This window comes from Protopterus annectens, chromosome 12.part0, assembly GCF_019279795.1.
Source record: "Protopterus annectens isolate FY-2018-M chromosome 12.part0, PAN1.0, whole genome shotgun sequence".
NCBI classification, from domain to species: domain Eukaryota; kingdom Metazoa; phylum Chordata; order Ceratodontiformes; family Protopteridae; genus Protopterus; species Protopterus annectens.
This window is the reverse complement of record NC_056746.1, coordinates 976,381,976-976,406,313: the sequence shown is the minus strand read 5'-3', so window position 1 is coordinate 976,406,313 and position 24,338 is coordinate 976,381,976. Positions and strand designations below refer to the sequence as shown.

The 24,338-nt window shown below is 38.4% G+C and overlaps 1 protein-coding gene and 1 long non-coding RNA gene across 3 annotated transcripts in view; one reads left to right on the top strand and one right to left on the bottom strand.

The window, feature by feature from the left end:
* The window catches only part of LOC122816916 (protein FAM13A-like), a 1,835,067-nt gene that overhangs the window by 738,256 nt on the left and 1,072,473 nt on the right, over positions 1-24,338 (bottom strand). The gene's annotated exons all lie outside the window — the stretch shown is intronic.
* The window catches only part of LOC122816917, a 752,891-nt gene continuing 739,151 nt past the window's right edge, over positions 10,599-24,338 (top strand). The window contains exon 1 of the long non-coding RNA XR_006367121.1: positions 10,599-10,875. This is a non-coding gene — a long non-coding RNA (uncharacterized LOC122816917). The remainder of the gene's footprint in view (positions 10,876-24,338) is intronic.

Here is a 24,338-nt window from a genome sequence, read left to right as displayed (position 1 = left end):
AGGAATGGTTAAGGAAAGGTGAATTTAAACCAAAAGATGAAAGGTTAATAATGATGATGTCTCAGGATAGTGGACTGTGTACACATTGGCTTACTAAGTCCATTGAACATGTGGTAGAAACAGAAATGCAGGTTCTGTAAAAAGAACTGGAAACAGTCACACATCTAGTTGCTGGGTGTGATACACTCATGGCAGAGGGCCCGGATACTGAAAGGCACAGTAATGTGGCAAGGCTGTCAGATTAGGTATTGTGCAAATACTATGATATTGAAGTAGTTAAGAAGCATTGGAAAAAATAACTGCAAAGTATTATAGAAAATTATAAAGTTTATATCACAAGGGATTACCCATTACTGACAGTTAAAACATAGATGCAAGAAAACCAGATCTAGTAATCCAGGAAAAAAAAAGACAAAAGTAACACTGAAATTGCTTCACCCAATCATTACAGTGTCTTAGGTACAGAGAGACACAGTCATAAAATGCCAGGATTTGCAGGTAGACGTGCAAGGAATGAGGAAGGATACTCAGACAGTTCCCATAGCAGTAGGAGCAGCAGGTCTAATAAAAAAAAGTTAACAGTTGTAATTTAGATATGCTACCGATACACGTAACTCCATATGAATTACAGGAGTCAGTTCTGGTCACATTTCAGGTGCTGCAAAGAGCACTTGTGATTAATATCAAAGACTGATAGAATTCCAATTTTATGAACTTTAATCATACCCTGACTTAGGAATACATCCATTCCCATCAGGGTATTAGAAATCCAAAAGACTTGAAGAAATTAACCAAAAGAACAGAGGATTATGGTAGCACATTACCGTCAATGCACTGGCAGGCATTAAGGCAGCACAACAGTGCATGATGCAACCATACAGTGACAGATAAATGCAAGGCATGCCAGGGTGGTGTTTAGCGTGCAAATGATGTGATAATATGTTTGTGTGTGGCCTGAACAAAGGACATCTCCTTCCATTATTGTTCTTTCATGCCTCTCAGGACTATGGCATATGTTTAATAAATCTATGTGCCCACAGGGGTCAGTGACATACCTCTTAACCTCTTAGAGCAAGAAATCTGGACAAAGCCATAAACAGAGGGAGGAAAAAGAAACAAAAAAATGGGGACAATTTTTAAATATTGCTTTTAGAAACTTAGAAAGTAGATAGAATAACAGGTTTTGCAGTGGCATAAAATTTCTGAAGGGTATGAAGTCTGAAAATCAAATGTCTGTCATTATTTTCTGACATATATCTTCAATGATTTGCTAGAAAACCACAATTTCATGAAAAATGGACCAAAAATATGAGGCAAAATCTGGATATTCTGCAAAAATCTGTACCGTTGAGAGGTATGAGTCAGTGACCTACCCATGCATGTGCAATAGACTTCATGGCCATTCTTGCAGGTGAGTTTAGGTTGCAAAGATTTACTACAAATTTTGTACAAGTTCAAGGAATTATTAAATTATTCTCAAGGAATTTTTTAAGGAAAAAAATTAGGGTCCGGTGGAGTAAGTGGGGAGCTTCTCCTAGAGCAAAATGTTGGGAGGTGCAAACAATAGATGCTGATCAGTCTTTAGTACATTACCAGCCGATTACTGTACTTACAATCAGAAATGAAGCTCTGTAGTGTAGTGCTCTGTATCTGTAGTGCATTACCAGCATTCAGATGCTAGTACTACATTTGTGGTAGCACACTGTGCATGCCAAAACTAGCAGCTATTTGCTATAGCTTTTTCTGCTCTTCAGGTTAAAGTGCAAGAATAGTGAATGGATAGGTGTGCAGAAAGTTTATGTAAAATCTTGTGTTGTACTGTTGTTGATGTTGTTGCAGGTGGTAATAAGCATCCATCTGCTGAGTGAGGGTGGAGGTCACTTAAGATGTCATTAGTGGACCATGAAGTGTACTGCCACAGTGTTTTACTCTAGACAGCATGAGGTGTATTTGATGTATGCAGGGTATAGAAGTCTTCTTGTTAAAGTTGGAGGTGAGGGGGGTGAGACTGCTTTCTAAGATGTCTCTCCCTGCTGCTGATTGAGTGCATAATTACTTTTCATATTGTTTCTATTTGTTGTGTAGAGGGGGGGGTGTTGGAGGAAACTGATTTTGAAAAAGTTTGTCCCTGTAGCTGGTTGATGAGATTGCTTTTTCAAATGTACCTCTCTGTTGCTGGCTGAAGATGAAGTGTTTTCAGCATGTGCCTTTTGGATTCTGTTTAGGTAGGACTTACTTTTTAGAATGTTTCTCTCAGTTCCTGGGAAGTGGGGAGCAATTACTTTTAAAAATGTTTTTCTCTGTTGTTGGCCGAGGTGGAAATTGCTTTTTAAAATGTGTTTCTCTCCTCTTGGTTGGTAGTTGGACATCTGCAGGCAATTATAAGGACTGAGGCATGCAACATCTGCAACATGTTGGGCTTGCCAAGGGGATGTGGACTCTTACTTGTGTGTACCACTCTGTCTAAAGCACGTTATATTTGTCCAAACTGACATAGTCAAGAATGGCTTGCAATGGGTCTCATACTCATGATGTGCTTCACATCTGCAAAGGCCAGAGAGAGAGATTACACCAGGGGCTATGGCCATACTGTTACAATACCCGTTTCATATTGGGAGGGTGAGGGACATCAAAAAACACTTATTGGCACAGAAGTAATTGATGTGGGAAACTCAGGATGCAGTTGAAGAAAGCTGTAGCCATTTACATGTGACTTTGCGGCACAATGATAAATGGTACACATGTAATGATGTAGAGATTCACTCACAAGGGCATGGCAAGACACAAAGGTACAAGATGCAGAATGTGGTTTGCTAGAGGCATACCTGTGACCAACCACAAACAAATGCACCACTGAAGGAACCTTTGAAGGTTATCCCAGCTATTTTACATTCATCAGTACACCTATCCAGTGCATGCTAGAGGTCACAGTCACTTAATAACAAGAACAGAAATGCAGCCCTTACATCCCTAAATTAGATATTCACCAAACCTTGGCTCTATCTTAATATTCAGTCCTATAAAACTATGAACAGTAGAGCGTCCTGCACCCAAAAACTAAATGTATTCAGCTTAAGACAGAGAATGCAAACATATCTCATCTCTTGTCTGTAGGTACAGGTACTGAATGATACACATCAGCAGTCCTGGGGCTCAGTATAATTGCAGTACCTCCCACAACACATCCCCACTTCAGAAAGTGCATGTGGAAAGGCTTTGCAAACTCTAGCAAATCCCTCCAATATCTGTGCAAGGTCAAAGAGTTGGCTCCCCAATCAATATGAAAAATATTTGCTGTTTCCCTTGAATCAAAGACTTGACTGTCAGATGGAGTCTCCTTTTCAGAACCCTATCGTATAACTTTCCAGGAAAAGAGAGGGATGTGACCCTTCTCTAGTTTCAGTATATCCTTATACCCCCCTTCCCCCTTTTTAAAATGGGAATCATTACTGCAGTTTCTCAGTTTGCAGGTATTCTTTCTGCCTTTAATGCAACAGTGAAAAAGCATATGAACCTCAACAGCAAACAGCACTTGCCAAATAGCTAGTCAAATCTCATCCAGTCCTACAACCTTGTCACTTAGCAGCTGTTTAATTGCTACAGTGGCTTCACCTACAGAAATATTTATTTATTTCCGGGAAATTCCAACTGGACGCAGGTCCTTTTTCAGTGGATGACCGGGGAGAAAAGCTTCACATCATGTATATGATAAATAGAGATACAAAGTTGCAGCAATAGTAAACAACATTACAGGTTGCTGGCTTTAATACAATAACAAGATATTGATTATCAACAGTATATACAGTAAATGTTGCAAGTTAAGATAGTTTTTTGCCGTTTATAATATTAGTAACAAAGTTGTCAGACAAGATGTTAAAGTATGTAAAGACAGCTAGCTATTTCTGACTGTGGTTAGTAGTGATGGTAGTATAGTTGGGTTAAGAGTCTAGGTGGGGGGGAGGTAAGGGTGGAGGTGTTAGTCTGAATTAGAACAAGGACAAAGCCAATGCAAATTTAAGTGGAATTTGAGCGCAGTCTTAAAAAGGCTGCTGGAAGGTAGAGTAGTTATAGAGGGTGGAAGATTGTTCCAAAGTTTAGATATGGTACATGAAAATATGGCTTCTCCTGCTGAGTTTTTGGGTTTGATAACAGTGAGTTGATTTTTGTTGCTTGATCTTAGGGACTTAGTGGGGTGATAGGGTTGGAGAAGGGTTTGAAGGGAAGGGATGTTAAGGGGGTGGTCATTAGGTTTATGAGTGAGGGTGAGTTGATTAAAGTGAAGGAGTTGTGGGAGTTCTAGCCAGTTTAGTTCTTTAAGGGAGATACAATGATGGCTGCGGTAGGAGGTTCCAGTGGCAAATTTAGCAATTTTGTTGTAACAAGCAAACAGCTTGTGTAGGTCTGTCTGTTTAAGGTTGGTAAGTAAGGATGCACAGAGTAGGGTGGAGATTAGCAGGAAATTGGCTATGGAGATTCTAGTCACCTTGTTTGGGAATTGGCTACGGAGATTCTAGCCACCTTGGTTAGGAATTGGCAGCTTCGATATAATATGCACCAAGTTTTTGTGAACTTTTTTTATTGTCAGAGATATGTAGGTGTCAAATCTAAGTTTGTTGTCTATTTCCACACTGAGTAATTTTGTGTGCTCTGATGGAGAGATGATGGTATTGTCTTTGGCAGGAATGTTGAAGTGGGGGTGTTTTGGGTGGCTTTGGAAGGTTGGAGCAGAAGTTTTTTCTTACTTGGGTTGAGTAGGAGCTGAGCGTTGGATAGCCAGCTTTCTACAGAAGAGAATGATTCCTGCATGATTTGTTGTAGTTCTGGTAGAGTGGGGGCAGAGCAGATGAGAGCAGAGTACTGTATAAGAGATGGTTATGTGGTGGCAGTATGTAAGTTGTTAGTAAAATGTGAGAACAGCAGTGGGCCAAGGATAGACCCTTGGGGAACTCCGAGAGTAACTGGGAGGTGAGGTGATATGTTATCATCCCAGATTGTTGGCGTCCATGCAGATAGCTGTGGAACCAGTTGCAGGCTGATTGTGAGAAGGAGAGGTTGGGGAGAGTAGAGAGTAGTAGCTCATGAGATACCATGTCAAAGGCCTTTGAGAGATCTACAAATACGGCAGTAGAAAAGAGGCCATTGTTTTGGTGATGAAGTATAGTGTTGGTGAAGGAGAGCAGAGCGGAGGTAGTGCTGTGATATGGCCTGAAACCATGTTAGGTTTTGGAGAGATTATTAGCCAAGAGGTAGTTGGAGACCTGGGTGTCGATACATTTTTCAAGTATCTTGGAGAGAGGGGAAGAGGATAACAATGGGCAGTAATTGGAGAGGTCAGTGGAGGGGGTGCCTTTGTGGAGTGGAATGATGTGGGATATTTTCCATACTGAGGGAACATAGCCTTCTGTTATGGAACGGTTGATTAGAATTGAAATTGGGTAGGCTAGTGTATCAGCTGCAATTTTCAAGTATTCAGAAGGGAGGTTGTCAGCTGCGAGTTTGGTGGGTTTAAGTTTTGACAACAGTCTTTTTATGTTGGAGGTAGGTACTGAGGTGAAGAAGAAAAGAGGAGTGGGGGGTTTAGGGTTAGGAGCTAGGGGGCTGTTGTAGGGAAGTGTTGTTTGTTTAGAGATGTTATAGTTTCAGTGAAGTGTTTGTTGAAGGATTCAGCAATACTGCTGGAGGAGGGGGAAATGGATGGCTGGGGGGTATCAACCTTCCCTGGGTGGAGGATAGTGTTAACAGTGGACCAGAATTGCTTAGGGTTGTGGTTGGTAGAGTTTAGTGTGGATTTATAGTAGAGGGATTTGTCTAATTTTATATGCTTTTTGGCTTTATTGCACAGTTCAAGGAATGATTGCCTATCTTGAGTTATTTTTTGTTAATCGCCAGTGCTCCCAGGCCTTATCTCTAGATTTCATTAGGGTTCTTGTGGTCTTTTGTATGCATGGGGCACGCCTGGATCTGACTCTGGCATTTCTTACAGGAGCATGGGTGTTTAGGATGGAGAGGAAGGTACTGTTGAAGAAGTGGACAGTCTCATCTAGGTTGAGGTATTTTAGTGGTGATCAGTTAATTTTTTGCAGGGAGGAGATGAAGGAGTTGGGGTTGAAGTTGGACTTGTTCCGTATTTGCCTGTGGATAATAGGCTTCAAACTGTTTGTGTGGTGCCAAATTAGGAAAGTGGGGGAGTGGTCACTAAGACCATCAGGTAAGCAGCCTGCTAGGTAAGAGTGAGGGGCTTTGTTGACTAGGATCCAATCAAGTAAGGTATGATTATTAGGGTTTTTGTTGATTCGGGTAGGGGATTGAATGAGTTGAGTGAACCCATGGAGATTAAGGTGAATGGTTGGGAGACTGTTATTACAGGATAGCCAGCTGATGTTAAAGTCACCGAGAATAATGGTTTCCTGGGGTAGAGATAAAGTAGCCCAGCTCAGGAGATTTTCTAGGGGTGTAATATTTTGCCCTGGTGGGAAATTGCATCCTATGATATTGATTGTTATGTATGGGTTTATAGTTTGAGACTGGCATAAAGGATTTCTTAATTGTTGTGGTGAGGGGCAGATGAGTTCAGGAGTTGAATATTCAGGTGGTGTTTAAATATCAATGCTACACCACCTCCTTTTTTGAACAATCTGACTATGTGAAGGATGTTGTATTCAGGAGGAAGTATTTCCTCACTTTTGATGCGAGGTTTGAGCCAAGTTTCAGTTAGGAAGAGAATATCTGGGGAATATATGCTTATACTGGTGTGTACTTCTTGGATTTTATTGCATATGCTTCTGATGTTTAGGGACATTATAAGTAGGTCTATTGTTTTCTTGTTGGTTGAGTTGTGGGGGGGGTTGCTTGGACTAGGGTTTGTGGTTGGGTTGGATTTGAAAGGACCAGGGTTTGGATGGACGTCTCCAGCAAGGGCTAGTTTATAGAGGGTGTTTTGAATATGTTTTATATACATAGTAAATTGTTTATGGTATCTTAAGGATATTTTATTTTTAAGTGCGTTAGGTGTTTGGTAATGGAGTGTGTGTACTGGGAGGATGGTTTTGGTTTCAGGGGGTGTGTAGTTATAGTGTAAATGTTTGACAGAAGGTACTGTTGAAGAAGTGGCCAGTCTCATCTAGGTTGAGGTATTTTAGTGGTGACCAGTTAATTTTTTGCAGGGAGGAGATGAAGGAATTGGGGTTGAAGTTGGACTTGTTCCGTATTTGCCTGTGGATAATAGGCTTCAGACTGTTTGTGTGGTGCCAAATTAGGAAAGTGGGGGAGTGGTCACTAAGACCATCAGGTAAGCAGCCTGCTAGGTAAGAGTGAGGGGCTTTGTTGACTAGGATCCAATCAAGTAAGGTATGATTGTTAGGGGTTTTTGTTGATTCAGGTAGGGGATTGAATGAGTTGAGTGAACCCATGGAGATTAAGGTGAATGGTTGGGAGACTGTTATTACAGGATAGCCAGCTGATGTTAAAGTCACCGAGAATGATGGTTTCCTGGGGTAGAGATAAAGTAGCCCAGCTCAGGAGATTTTCTAGGGGTGTAATATTTTGCCCTGGTGGGAAATAGCATCCTATGATATTGATTGTTTTGTATGGGTTTATAGTTTGAGACTGGCATAAAGGATTTCTTAATTGTTGTGGTGAGGGGCAGATGAGTTCAGGAGTTGAATATTGAGGTGGTGTTTAAATATCAATGCTACACCACCTCCTTTTTTGGACAATCTGACTATGTGAAGGATGTTGTATTCAGGAGGAAGTATTTCCTCACTTTTGATGCGAGGTTTGAGCCAAGTTTCAGTTAGGAAGAGAATATCTGGGGAATATATGCTTATACTGGTGTGTACTTCTTGGATTTTATTGCATATGCTTCTGATGTTTAGGGACATTATAAATAGGTCTATTGTTTTCTTGTTGGCTAGGAGTTGAGTTGTAAGGGGGTTGCTTGGACGAGGGTTTGTGGTTGGGTTGGATTTGAGAGGACCAGGGTTTGGATGGACGTCTCCAGCGAGGGCTAGTTTATAGAGGGTGTTTTGAATATGTTTTATATACATAGTAAATTGTTTATGGTATCTTAAGGATATTTTATTTTTAAGTGTGTTAGGTGTTTGGTAATGGAGTGTGTGTACTGGGAGGATGGTTTTGGTTTCAGGGGTGTGTAGTTATAGTGTAAATGTTTGACAGAAGGTGTTGAGAGAGTACTGTTGAAGTTGTTGGGGCATGTGACTGTGGAGCCTTGGTAGGATGTAATGTGAGCTAGAACTACGCAGATTAGGATTGTTATTATATTAGGTAGTAGCATGACTGAGTTGGATGTAGGGGGAGGGGGTGAGTAATGGTGTAGCCTAATTGCTGGCAATTAGGGGTGGGGTTAAGGCTAAGAGTAAATGTAGAGATACTGGGGTGGGTGGGAATAGGGAGCAGGGAGGTGAGTGGAGTGAGCGTAGTGAACAGAGTGGGCTAGAACTCCCCCAGGCTAAAGATTGCAGGGTAAGTGTTTAAATAGCCAAATTGTTAGGGGTTATTAGAATCTAGTAGGGAAAAACAATCTATAGACCTGATTTCAGCTGTGTCCTTTCTGGGTAGATAGCTAGTTTGAAGCAGACTAAAAGTGGCAGTTTAAGTACCTTTTTGCCTCTATTTTACAAGTGGGCAATTCCAGTGCATCTACTGGGTTACCTTTTTTGCCTAGACCTTTATATTGGTTTACTGATAACAAAAAGAAAAAGTTAATTGGGGAATGTATTTACAGCAGATGGGGGTGGGGGTGCAGCTGCTGTTCATAGCCGTGGGTAGAGCCAGTTATTTCTGCTTTAGATCAGGTACTTTCTACAGTAGCAGGCTAAAAGGGAAACATAGCTAGACACTTATAGTAACTTATTTTCTTTTTAAAGCTCTTGAGTCCTTGTGGCTGGTTTCTTCACTGCAGATGTGGCCAATGGCCAAGGATTCAGCAAGTGGGGGACTGAGAGAGAACCCGTTCGCAGGGATAGTGGTCACTAAATGAAAATATGGAGACACAAACAATTATTATGTTAAGGTCTCTGAAAGAGGAATGAGAGAGAAGTACTGTAAAAAGTAACTGAAATAATAAATGATCACCCAGGCAGGAAGGGTATTGGGTTTAAGAATAGCAGCACATTACACTATTTGCACAGGTACAAATATGTCCAGACTTCCCCGCTGATTCAGGCACTGTGTCATCAGAAAAGAGCAAGTACACTTGATTCAGGAATTCATCACAGTGTAATTCTTGAAAAGTCCCAACAGCATTATCATTTAACTAAGGTCCATAATCATAAGTTGCAGCATGCCTACTTTCCTAGAATTTTACTCAAATGTTTCTGTATGAAGCACAGCAATCGTTACCCCACTGGCAGCTCTTGTTATGTCCATGACAAAAATGCTGCTTTTTATAAGTTATGTCCAAGACAAAAATGCTGCTTTTATAAGTTACAACTGAAGTACATGTTGTGGGATTTATTGATGCATGGTACCTGTACGCTGAGAGAGGTCCCTGGAAAGAGAGAGAGAGAGTGTGTGTGTGTGTGTGTGTGTGTGTGTGTGTGTGTGTGTGTGTGTGTGTGTGTGTGTGTGTGTGTGTGTGTGTGTGTAAATTGCAGTGGACCTTGTTTCTGAAGTGCTTCTGAACTGTTTAATTTGAATGCTATATTTGCCAGTAGCTGATGTCACATTTCACGAGCTATGAAATGCCTGAACCTCATAGAGGTTAGCCCCATGTTTTATTGTACTACAGCCTTACAGTTAATATTAAAGCAGAAACATCAATAATCAAAACTCTCTTGCTGTGGTTCTGGGGTGCATTGATCCCTCTAATACCAATATCTCATTCATTTTAATACAGTGTAAATAAGGTCTTAGATGCATGCATGGGAATCTGTTCTTGTACCAACTTTCTGAAAGGTTAATCAAGCTGAATTAGCTATGAATATTCCCGCTAGATTCAAGTGACTGTCACAGGTACTCTGTGAGCTGACTAAAGAGCATGTTTTTACTGAGAGAAAGCTGCAAGCATGTAGGGTGTAAAGGGCAGCACTCATTCTACTGCTAAGTCACAGCTGAAATTTGCTTGCAACACTGATCTTAAACAGCAAACTGATTGCATGAATGGGCCATCTTTATGACAAAGATTCACAAACTCTTTCTCTAAATACCCAGAGAACAACATCAGTTATGCTCTGCTGTGTATATTCTATTCGGATCAAGAAAAATACATACCTTTAAAACATAACAATTGCAGTTTGCTCCTGTTTGTCAAATAGTAAGTGTATGGAGACAAGACATGAAGCTTTTAAAAAGCACATGAATACTGTAAGAAAGAAATGCTTGTAATTTATTCATAAATGCTATCAGTTCACTAGGTTACCAATTGGTGCACCAACAGAAGAAAAAGTTTCTGCATGTGAAGTGTCTTGAGAGGTTCTTGTACACAGATTGACTGAAATACAATTAGCCACACCTTGTTATATAAAATAGAACAAAGAATGATTTGAAAATGGTGGCAATGCAGGTTTTGCAAAGTATCTTATCTGTTAAGAAACAGATTAAACTGATCCAATGACACTCGAACTGGGTACTTCATAAATTCAGCATTTTCTGACAAAGAGCTTCTTCTACTAGTTTCTGCTAATACATCATGCATGATTGGCATATAATCAAATGCCTGCTACAGGGGCACTTGAAAGAAAAAGCCTTGTAGAAGAAAACAGTTTCCAAATGCTGATTTAATATTACAGCTCGGTGACAGCATGAGTCATAACAACAGGGATTGTGATATTATCAAGAAAACATTATGCTGTTATGAAGCTCCTTTGTTTGTTGGCACACAGTAGGTGAACACAGCAAAGCAGGTGTCCACGGCAGGTAATCAGTATGTTTTAATGTGTTTCTTTACTGCTTCCTACTGATCAGAATTGCCTGCCACAAGCAGTAAGCAGCTTTCTGACTTCATGTAATGAAAGGATATGTGTGTGCAACTTTTGTTTGCCACAGCCATTCCTTTTTTCTTTGTGACTAGATAAGTACACTAAAATGTCATTAATTCCTTTTCTGGCACAGTTATAGGAGAAGATTAATTATTTTCAGTTTCACAGCAGTGCAGAATCACATTCTCATTCCCATCAAATCTCTGGCCATTTTGTTATACCACATTGTACCTTTTGTCTGTTAGCTTTAGCTGACCCAGTACACACCATTCTTTAATTCTTTTTTAGTAAAACATGTAGTGGTAAAAATTGAGACTATTGAAACTATGAACCTTTAAATAATCATATTCCAGGCAAGTAGTCTTTGTTCAGATGAACTCACACATATCAGAATACCTACAGCTGCAGAATATGAGTCATGATATGATAATATTACAGCTATCTTTGATTTGTTTTTAATTATATTAGCTTGACTTCTTGGTTCTGTAAGGCTTATCTAAGCTATTTACTGTTAAGCATGCTGTTGTATCTCACTAGGCTTACATTTAAAATGAGGACCCCATTTTGCATCACATGCTGTTGTATCTCACTAGGCTTACATTTAAAATGAGGACCCCATTTTGCATCACATGCTGTTGTATCTCACTAGGCTTACATTTAAAATGAGGACCCCATTTTGCATCAGTTTTACTGATTTGTTGCAGTAATTCAGTTTAGAAAGGGAAAATGATGATGTAACAGTTGCACTGCTGTTAACTTTCACATCTGATTCACATTTCGCTAATTCCTGTCTAATGGCACGATTTATTTTTTTCATTTTAACATCTTTTTGGTACTTGAACTGCCCCACCACCACCAAGTGAGCCTTCATTCGCTTTTAGACCCATCATTTCTTCTGCTGCATGCATCCTCTGAACTAAAGGAAGAGATTGCAGGCTGCTATTATGTAGGACAGAACCTTCCCTAATGTGCATGCTACTGGCAGGGAACCTACAGGGCCAGCCTAGTGGTGCATACCTATTTCTGTGCATTTGTTGTAGTGTTACATATTGATTGGCAGGTTAAGTGCATGTCTTGATTCACCAGTGTCACTAAAGATGTTGGTCTGACTCACTCCCAGCTTTCCTGGCTGCTTCATACAGCATCTGGCTTGCTAGGTGATCCTGGGTAGTCTGCGCTATAAACATGGCTTTATTGCTCTATGTAGTAGAGCCATAACCAAGTAAGAAGCAATTATACCTGCACACCCCACCCCCTACAATAACAAACTCACTAGTAGTAGCCTCATTCATTCAGATATATTTTTAGCTTTTCCTATTATCTGGGTTAAACAACACAGCTGTCTCCAAGATGAGGGATGAGAGGCAGGTATTTTTATCTGTGTGATGGAATAGCTAGGGAACAATCTAAGAAATTGTTCTGACAACATAATATATTTTTCATTAACCATTAACATGTCATGTAATTACTATTTTTTTAATTGTCATATATCATACAGGTCCCCTGAACCAATGCACAGCTGAGCAGTCTATGGGTGTAGAATAGGAAATTAACTATTATATACAAAACACATTCCCTTTGGATTCCAAACCTGGTAATGTAAACTTGTATTGTATAGTCAGTTAAGTTAGAATTCCATGAATAGTAGCACACAAAGAGACATGTGTGTCAAAACAACAGTACAGAATCAGATAACATAAGCAGATCACTTGAATTTTTCACATACTGTTTTAATCCCTTGCTTTGGTGAGTGATGAGGTGAAATTGTGCCAGATTATGTATTTAATTTTGCATTTAGAATTTTGTTACCGCTCTGCTAGTTACCTTGAATCATAAACCACAGTAACACAAAAACTGTCACGTAGTTGTAATAGCATTTTTATGTGATTACTTTATTACTAGTGAGACAAAATGCAAGAGGAGCAAAACCAAGCACAGCTCAACTATCTAGATTTTTGCAGAATATCCTGATTTTTGCCTCAAACTTTTGGTGGTCTTACAGATAAAATAAGATTCAAATCAGTACGTCATCTTCTGTGGTCTCAATGACCACATCGGCAAGTTACCACTAGGGATAGCCTCTTTTTCTGAGCATGTCAACTAATTTCTGTACCTTAAAAATAAACCGTCATCAAATGTCAATCTAGAAACTTGTATAATTTAGCTCTTAATACCTTTCCTAGTATGAAAAGGGTGACACTGAGAAAAATTAATAAAAGTATTGCAATAAGTAGGTTTATGAAAAAACTCTAAAATAGAGTAAATTACAATTCCCCTCCTTATTTCAATGTCAAAAAGAAAACAAAAAAAAAAAACAACTTCCTTGTTAACCTCAGATTTAAATCTCAAACATTCAGTACTGTTTTCTGCATCAACTATAAATTGTTGAAACTGTGCAATGCCACCTAAACCATATAAAAATGTAATCTAGGTACCTGGAATATGAGATGCAGCACCTTTATAAAGAAAACAAAAATAGAAAGCTTTTTTCCCAATAACTTATTATTAGATCCACAAAAAATATGATTACATGCAGCTCCCATAGCAACCCCACTTTTTTGGTGGAGATACTCACCCGTAGATAAGGCAGCCCATGCAAGTACATAATTATCCTTTAACAATGTGCCCATAAACATAACAATCAAATTAATGTCAACCCCTAGAAATGTTTCTTATGAAAGAAGTATATCTTCAGACCATCTCAAACCAATTATAAGTGAAATCACTGAAAACAAATTAGTAACATCCATAATAATGAACCAGTTGTGATTTTTAAAATCCTTTTTATACCAAAAAAGATACTAAGAGACAAATTATATGAGATTCTAGATCGACTTCTGATGGCAAACTATTTATTTCTGAGGTACAGAAATTAGTCAATATGTTCAGAGATAGAGGCTATCCCCAGTGCTTACTTGAAGATGGAGTCACTGAGACCTGCAGAAGAAATGTGGTCCTGTTTTATCTGTAGGACTTAAATCCACTAGGACACAAACACCACACACTATGAGGAATAGGTTTTGTTCATTTGTTATTCCATATTCTATTAATAGCAAAATTATAAGGGGAGTGATTTAAAAACAATGGAAAGTATTTGAATATTTAGAGATGTCAACAGATAATATTGGAACTGGCCCTATTGTCACATACAGCAGAAGATCGGAAATCAAGAAGCTTTTAGAACAACCATTTAATTTTCAAGCATGTGGATTTAACAATACAATTAAATGCATTTTTGTAAGCAAAGACAGTTCAACAATACCAAGGGGATTGGTGATGTATATAAAAATATTTTGAAATGACTTATACCTGGTAAATATAGTTGCATCACCACGTGTGTGGTTTATTTAGTGGTATATAAAACATGCACTACATTTTACATTGGGAAAAATGAAATGCCTTGCATAAATATATCTACCAACAAACTTGCAGTATTGGAAAAGGGGATTTCAAGAATGCATTAGAGAGACATTCCACATGCCAGAATAAAAAAAAAAAAAAAGAGATTGATTTTCTGTACTAGAAAATGTAGACATTCCCATCAGAGGTGGGGAATGAAAATCTTTATTAGGACACAAGGAAACTGTGACAATTAAAAACTAATACCTACACAGCACCTAGTTTAAACACAACTGCTTGTATAACCAATGCACTAAACCTTAGGGCAAATAGAGTGCAAACAATAAAAATAACATTGTTTTATGTTTTTCTTTTTAATATTTTCATAATATTAAATTGTGTTTATCATCTTTTCTTGGTGACAATTAATTTAGACTAATTTACGATGCTATTGATGTGGAATGAATTTGTAATGTTGATGTAGGTAGCTTTTTAAATTTTTAAATATTTGCAAGTGGTTTCTTTTTATGACTGATTGTATGCTGTCATGTGACTTTTTAATGTTGCCTTTTAATTGCATTCTTTATTACATTATGGGTTCTGATGAAGTCCTATTTGTAAAAGGGACAAAAGTGCTTAATCTAGTAATTAAACAGCTTAGTAATTAAATGGTTAATATACTTTTCCTTCAGCTTCTGTTTCCTTGACTTACAAATGGATTTTGCCATTTTTCTTTGGTTCTGTGCAAGTTTACATCTGTTTGGGGGCACACATTTGTTTTGGTTACATGTATGTAAATAGAAAAAAAAGTAAAAATGATGTTACATAGGCAAAGATTCTTTTCTGAAAGGAAAGGAAGAGGAGGCTCCCCTGACTTAAGAAAAGGAGTAAAAAGAAGGGAAGGAAGGATGGATGCTATCATAGATGGCAAAGTATAAAATACAAACAAGAAGATATTATGAAGGTGGTAGAAAATTTTGCAGAAGAAAATGTATGAAAAAGAGGAACTAGATGGGTAGAAGATGGAAAGTAAAAAGAAAAAAATCTGAATAAAGTAAGGATTTTTTAGAAAAAGTTATAATAAAAGAAACAAGATACAAGATGATTAGAATCAGTGAGTGCCAGGATTGTATATGCTATGAATATTATAAGGAAATAAAGATAAAAGAGAAGTTTAAAAAATATTAAATTAATTGATAAAGGAAGATATAATGGAAAAATGCATGTGGTCAGATGACAAAAATCATATGAAAAAGGGATGCAACAAAAGATATGAAAAGTTGGCAGCCCATAAAACTAGGGAATACTGAATATAAAATACTTATTAAACACTACAAAAATGATGGAGTAAGTAGTGGGCGAGGTAACAGGAGAAGAGATTTATGATATGAAGGGAAGAGAATTGAAAGCAATGTTAATTATAATAAAAGAAATAGTAGATATGATACTGGAAGAAAATAAAGAGATAAGACTGATAAGATGTGACATAGTTAAAACATTTCATAAAGTCAGCCATAGGTTCACAGGTAGATACTAAGCTATCAGTCTGTAGAGTATAGCAAACCTAGCAAATATCCAGAGGTCAAGATCAACCCCCCTACTTTGTATCTGTGAGGTAATTGACCTTAACTATTATGCCAAACCCTCCCCACTGAAATGATTTTTCTGTGTATAGTTTCATAGGTTGATATTAGGCAATCAGTCTGCAGACTATTACACAACTAGCTAATAACCAGATAGTGATCAAAGGTGAGAATCAAACTCTGTACCTTGTGCTTATGAGGTAAACACTCAGACCATTATACCAGTTCCTGTAAAATATAATGATTGTTTCTGAGTATTGAACCCACACACAATTAAGGTGGTGTACTCACTGCCTAATGCAATCACCAAGTGCTATTAGAGTATTTGAAGCAGGAGACCTGAAGCAATGTGGGAGATGTTAGGCATAGGAGAAAAATATTAATATAATGAAGAAATGTTATGAAACTTTATGGGTCCAAGTTATGACAAACGGATGGCTGGTAATAAAATAAGTATTAAGAAAAGAGTAAAATGGGTATGCTGAACAGGTATGCATTTATTTGTATTAGTAATTTATGCAGTAGTACTAATGTGCATGACAGAGGAAACATGTGAAGTGGAAGGAAATGTTACATTACCAATACGTATGGCACATGCAAATGATTTAATTCTAATAACAACAAAACAAGAGATGGTTAACTGAGGTTGCAATAAGGGTTAAAAAGGCAGTTTAAAGCTGGCCTGCAGTCAAACAAAGTGAAGTTTAAGGGATCTAGTGATAAAAAAAATGAATATATTTCACAAGAAAGGAAGTAAAGGTCTTGGAAGTGATATTTGTTGAGTAAGGAAGTGTAATAAGTAATTGGATAGTAATTCTGGAACAAATAAAAAAATGGTAAATAGTTGGAAACAATTTTAATGATTTCAGTAAAAGACATACATGTAGAACACTTATGTATTAGGAAAAATAACACATTTAGGGGGAATATATATTTTTCCCACTCAAATGGAGAAAGTTAATAGAGATTTTTGGGTATCAGGCTGAAGGTGAGAAGAGGAATAATTTATAATGAAGAACTAAAGAAGGTGGTTTGAATTAAAAGAAATTAGTGTTGCACTTAGCATATATACATTTTGGGTATTGAGAAAGACAAAAGAAAGCAAAATGAATGGTAGGTGAGATGCTATACTAAAATATAAAAATGTACAAGAAGAAAAATCATGAGAGAGAAAAAAAGGGACAGGATGGAAGAAAATGAATGCGACAAAAAAGAAAATATGGAAGTTAAAAGTATGTGAAAGGGATAGGAATAGAAAAGAAACGAATGGTGTAATCTGATTTTAGATTTTTGTGTGTATGTGCGTGTGTGTGTTCATTCACATGGGAGGAATTAAGAGATGAATACAAGATAATAAAACACAGATGAAAAAGGTTTAAAAATTTTTATGAAGCACAGTACTTTTGTGGAGAATTTCATTAGACAAGTTACTGGTGAAGAGAAATATGAACTATAAGGTGATGGAGGCAAGAAAACATGTTGACTGTAGTGAAGAAGAACCAACAAAACATTGTTTTGGATTTCAAGAAGAATAAAGAATTTTGGGAAAGTTTTAAAAATGAATAGAGATAGGAAGGGTTTAAAAGTATAAATATGACTGTGATATTATATGGCAAGTATGATAAAGAAAAGAAATGTCATATTGCTAAATGGGATAAAGTACTGTTTGTGAGAATATGACTGTTGTGGAAAAAGGTTCATTTGTTATATAACAAAAAATGGAATAGGATGATGTAGTAGCTGAAATGAGAAGATGGTTGTGGAAAAAAAGGTTGGGGAGATAGAAGGTAAATATAAAAGAAAAATAATGAAATAAACAGAACTGTTAAGTTCTTTCATGTCGATAACTTGTAAATAATTTTAAGTATAAATATAAGAAAAATGAATGTGTAAATAATTAACTTAAATTTTTTTATATGATATAAAATGAAAGTAAATGTTAATAGTACCAGAAGATCTATTAAAACCACCAACTCAGGCAGATGGGGCCTTGGTTTAACATGTCATCTGAAGTACGTGACATATGTATATACACATTACGCGTACACAGACATGCACTCATTATTTCAGGTTACTTATTCCATGCCCTCTTTCAGCTTAGAGGTATTGTGTATCAATAAATCCCCCAGCATGAACTTGAGTTGTAATTTATACATGTTATGTCCATGAAAAAGTGCTGCTAAGTGCTGCCAATGGGGTAACAACTGTGCTTCATACAGAAGCATCCAAGTAAAATTCTTGGAAAGTAGGCATGCTGTAACTGATTATGATTATTAACCCTAGTAAAATGATAATACTGCAGGAGCATTTCAAGAATAACACTACAATGAATGCCTGAATCCAGTGGTTTTCTGAGGACGCAGTGCCTGAAACCGTTGGTGAGTCTGGACACATTTTTGCAGATGTAGGGATTAAACAGCTGCTTAGTGACAAGGTTGCAGGACTGGATGAGATTTGACTAGAAATGTGGCAAGTGCTGTTTGCTGTTGAGATTCATATGCTTTTTCTATGTTGCATTGAAGGCAGAGAGAATACCTGCAAACTGAGAAACTGCACTAATTCCCATTTTAAAAAGGGGGGAAACAAAAAAATGTACTTGAACTAGAGAAGGATCACACTCCTCCATTTTCTTGGGAACTTGTATGGTAAGGTGCTAGGAAGGAGACTCCATCCAACAATCGAGTCTTTGATTCAGTAGGAACAATAAAAATTCCATATTGGTTGTGAAACCAAATCATTGACCTTGCACAAATACTGAAGAGATTCATCAGAGTTTGAAATGCCATTTTACATGCATTTTGTGAAGCAGGGACAGTACATGGTGAAACCTGAAATGTCCTGTGGGAGGTACTGCAATAATACAGGGACCCAGAACTACTGATGTCTATCATTCAGTATCTGTACCTACAGACAAGAGATGTGTTTGCATTCTCTGTCTTAAGCTGAATACATTTAGTGTGGGTGCAGGACTCTCTACTGTTCATGGTTTTCTAGGACAGAATATTAAGACAGAGCTAGGGTTTGGAGAATATCTATTCTGGGGATGTGAGAATGGTATTTCTGCTGTCCTCTAAACCTTAAGCGACTGTGATTTCCAGCGTGAACTGGAGAGGCTTACTGTTGAATATGAAATGGCCAGGTTAAGAATTTGCACGTTTAAATTCAAGGTCATGGTTCAGTTTTGGAAGAGATTAGACTGTTTTCTGCTGGTGATGGGTCTGGACAACAGCTATCTGAAGTGGAGGACTAAGTATCTTGAGATCATTTTTCATAAACAAGAGTACAGAGGTCTGGTAGATTGACCAGCAGATGTGTGCATCTGTGGCAGCACTGCAGCCATTGTACTAAGGCATGGTGGTGAAGAGCTGAGTCACAAGACAATGCTCTAAATTTACTACACAGTCTCTGTCCCTGTCCTCAGCTATGAGCATAGGTATTGGTTACTGACTGAAAGAATGAGATCACAGGTACAAGCAGTGCAAATGCAAGTCCTTGTTGGGGTCACTGGTCTCATTATCCATGGGAGAGAGAGAAGCATATCTAAGATTGTCTACCACACCACCCGGTGCCCCCATCCTGGTCTACTTACACCAAATAAGTAGTGGAAAAGTGCCCCTGCTAGAGCAGCACCCTAGGCAACTGCCTAGATGGCCTATGCCTAAGGCCGGCTATGAGTACAGCCACTGCTTCTCAGGATTGTGTGCAGCCAGTTGATGTGGCTTGAGCACCTATTGATGATTCCCCTGGTGGCATTCTGTGAGAGGTGTATAGGTATGGCTGACTGGAAGGAGACATCAGGACACAATGGAAAGATTATATCTCTCACCTCATCCGAAATGCATTGGCATCCCAAGAAGGAGATGGAGACTGTTGCTGGGGATAGGCAGGTGTGGTCTGTCCTCTTTAGCTTACTACCAGTATAACTGTCAGTAGTATAAATGATTTTGAAAGTGGATGGATGGATTTGGATCTTCCCCACAAACATTAATAACACTGTACTGTAATAGATAGTAGTTTAGGTTATCCTGAAATGTGATAACTGCTGCTGAATATAATACTAGGTTTGACTGATATGTCCAGAGAGACAGTACTTATTTAAACTGTACAGATTAGTATAGGTAATAATCACTTTACTTTTAATTGTAATGGCTGGGCTGTTTGCATGAAAATGGGATGACTGCTACTTCCAAGTTATTTGTTTTGGATTTAGTTTTAAAATGCTATAACATGTTTTTGCCATTTTATTATCTATAGATTAAGAACTTCACATTTTAATAGTTTTAAGTTCTCATCTGAATGTAATACACACATAACTCATATAACCATTGCAAATAAGTTCTGTTAAGTGTCATCTCAGAGTTCAGGCACCTAGTCAGCAAGACATTTCCCTGTGGTACATTTGACTGGGGACAGATGGCTGAAGTGACATTCAGCTGCAGAGAAATATGGCTGTTTGCAAATTTTCTGTGGGCAAAGAGAAGAATGTGTTGCCATGCCCACAGCTTCAATAACCAAATGAACGGGGGAAAACAATGTCCATGGTCCCCAAGAGAACATGAAACAGCAGGCAGTATGGCAGGCATCAGCAGCAGGTTGACCCATGTGCATGTCACTGGCAGTAAGAATGCAGTGGACAATGGGCCTTTATAATCAGGTTTTGTGGACCACAACCCCTTCACAGTGTCTAGGGAACATTACCTAAAACACATATTGGAGCATAAATGTGACTACAGTAGCCTGCAGGATTTCCTCCATGCTGTAGCATAGATCTACATGTTGTAGTTACATAAGTATGTACTATACACTGAGTACAACACTCATTAATTCGTCTGTCTCCATGCATTTGGTTATTAAAGCTGTGAGCATGGCAGTGTTTGCTTCTCTTTGCCCACAGGGAATTTGCAAACAGACATACTTTTCTGCAGCTGAATGTCACTTCAGCCATGTGTCCTCAGCCAAATGTACCATAGGGAAATTTCTCGCTGCCCAGTCACCTGAACCCTATTTATATGCTTGCTTAATGTTGGTTAACACCTTATCCAGTGTATTTACCCCTCTATTGGCAAAGTAAACATGTTGGTGGTAATGGGGTAATACTGTCTTTAAGGTGGCCTGGTTAAGGTCCCCTGCAATTACTATTGCAAATTGAGTTGCTGCTTTGAACATCACTTATAGATCGATAGACAGTAGATAGTGCTTTCATTTCTACTAATTGCAGTGTAACCATTAATCATGCCCTCTTCTAAGTCTACATCACAAAACTGTGAAATTGTCTGCATAGTACTTTAAAAGGAAACATCAGCCCAGAACTCCGAGACTATTTTTTGATATTACAAATCTTAGTTTTATGCCCTACCCTTTTACATAACAGCCATTAAGTTCACAATATGATGTAATAAAATATCCTCATTATGAGCTATAAAAGTAAACTATTGAAAATGTCCACATTATGATGGTTAACTTGTCACAAGGCATTCATACTCAGACTATACCCCCACCTCCTGTAAATATGTATAAACTAACTCCAAGACTGCATGATACCCTAGGAAAGAGCATATACTTTTACCCAGGAATTGTTGAACTCACACACCTGTCAACCATCTGTTTATGTTGACCAAACATAATATTTGCGTGTTTCGCTCAAAAGTACCAAAACCATATATAGAGAGAGGAACAGAGATTCACACAAATGTAAATCTGTATCATTAGCAGAATCATATCAAAGATACGTTCTTATAAATATTAACAATAAACAAACTGTAACTTAAGTACTTCTGCTTCTCACAATGACCCATTTCAGTTAGACTTAGCTATGCTGATTATGACCCATTTGAAATCTTGCTAACTTGCATATTGTCTGCCAGAGGAGCTTTTGAGTAAAGCAATATGTTGTGTTTGCAAGGGGTCTATATTACGTGATCGAATGGTCAAATAGTTGAACACGTAATAGTCGACCCGTAATAATCGAGCTGCCACAATGTTGAAAGGAAAAAAAAAAAAACCCACCCAAACAAACCATTTAAACACTCTACGCAGGGGGGAAAGCCCCCCTGCACCCCCCACTACTTAAATATACCAACTCTGAGCTAGCACTACAGTGCAGACAACGGAAAACTTCCATTTCTGCACAGTATGGGGATCTCCACTGAACCATTCTACATTGTGGCGGTTCGATTATGATGGGTCGACTATTACATGTTCGAATATTTGACCATTCAATCACATAATATAGACCCTTTTGCAAGAACATGCAAGCCAAAACAAAAACAATGCAAAAATAGTGGAAAACTTTTATAAGGTATTCACGACTAAGATTCTGTGAAGTTTTTTGTCTCCATAACATGGTTCCATTGATGCTAACAGAAAGCAAGAACTATAAAAACAGTGACTACGTCTCAGGCCCAGTCATATATCATCTTTTCACCCATTTTTGTGAGACAAGTGTACAGGTGGGGACCAGCTCACATGTTCGGAGTTGGATTACCACTGCAGTACATGCTGTACTACTGAGACTATGCAATATGCTCAGTGCATACCTTTTTTCTTTCTTTTTTGGGGGAGGGAGTACTGTCGAACTGATAACTGATAACTGCAGGCTGGACACTGTAGCTCACAGAAATTCTGTAGCCATTTTCTTCTAAGGGTAGGAGGAGGAGGATGTGTCTGTCTGTTTTCATTACATTTATTGAACATAAGGAGCATTATGTAGTTCCAGACTAATTTATTGATCTTGTTTTAAATTATGATTACACATTTACTGTAGTTGTTTTAAGCAATGCAAATGCTTTACCTTTTTTTTTTTTTTTTTTTTACATTTTACAGTAATGTGGACAAGTAACTACATCATATATGGGACAAGAAAGTAGATGGAAACAATGTCAAAGAAAGAATAACCTTTATCTAGTGGGTTTACATGAAGGAACAGTTTTATGAATTGCCCTTCTCTCAGGACCATAGCCAAACCATAGTGTGCTCTATCATTGCACATCATTGTGTATAGTGATTATAATACCTCAGGTCCTCCCTTCCAGATATATTAACATCATTTACTTATATACTGACTTTTTTTTTTAGTTTATCGTGTGTTTCAATTTTAGATAAAATGATTTTTCTTCTTCTGCAGCAGGGACTTTCCAGTGCAATCGTAATTCCACTGCTGAACTAGATATCAGACCAGCAGTACTCTTGTTTATCCCTTGTACTTGGTCTTGGGCTGCACATCAAGCCACAGATGATCCAGTGGTTCCTGCTGCACCTACACCCATCCCCATAATAAGTGGCTTGTGTAGGTTAGAAGCCTAATTTCAGAGCATGTAGGAGGAAACCACTGCACCCACGTTCTACTTATTTCCTCCACATCCAGAAAATGTATGATGCTAAGCATCCTCACAAACTCTGCGTATGTTCCTGTTATCTCAAGCTGTCATAGGGTTGCTGTACATGTGACTGAGTGACTGATAGCTCAGACTAGCTATATGAAAGGCAGATATGCTGCAGGCACTTTGTGCTTCCCTTTTGTCTGGACCTCTATCAGCCCAGTTTTACAGATGGAACAAGGCCATGATTATCACAATAAAGCAAGACTTCTGAGCCAGCAGACCAACTGAAGTTTTTTAATAATCAGAATTCAATTTGCTATAGTTCCCTTATAATATAATGTTACTGATATGCTTACATCTACATGTAATACTTTGTTTTAAGGATTTAAACACGCTGACATCCCACTCACTACGCTGGACAAGCAGAAGGTTACTGTTAGCTGCCTGTCAGGAGCCAGAATCTGCCACATAACACAAGCAATCAGGTCACACGAGAACAAGTACAAATATGACTCTGTCATTGTTCACGTTGGTGTGAATGACCTGAGACATACCTCCCTGGACTACATGAAAAGAGACATGGAAGAGCTCTCTGATCATGTAGCCCAGGCTGGTATGACCCTGACCCTGAGTAGGATCCTGCCCTCACCAAGAATGATACCTCAGTATAAAGAAAAAATGATCAATTTCAACAATTGGCTAAGCTTCTGGTGTCATTCAAATGTGATCCAGTGTCTGTCAGCCTGGGACGACATGCTCGACAAGCAGCGTTGCTTCACAAGAGACGGCTTGCACCTGTCACCCCTAGGCTTTCGAATACTAGCCAAGGCCCTTGCTGCCCCCATAGTGCCTTTTTTTAGGCAAGGCTCAAAAGTCAAACCCACCTCCGTAAACAGCACAATTAACAAAAAACTGAGGGTTATGCTACTCAACACCAGGAGTTTAAATCTCAAAATGCACACGCTCGAAGCACTCCTCAGTATGGAGAATGTTGACATCTGTGCAGTAACTGAAACCTGGTTCAAGGCTCCAGAGAGCACCCCAGCACTACCAAGCTACAACTCATACCACACATTTCAGCCACAGAACACGGACCAAAACACAAAAGGAGGGGGTGTATCCATATTCATCAAGGATACCAACACCTCCAGGTTAGTGGC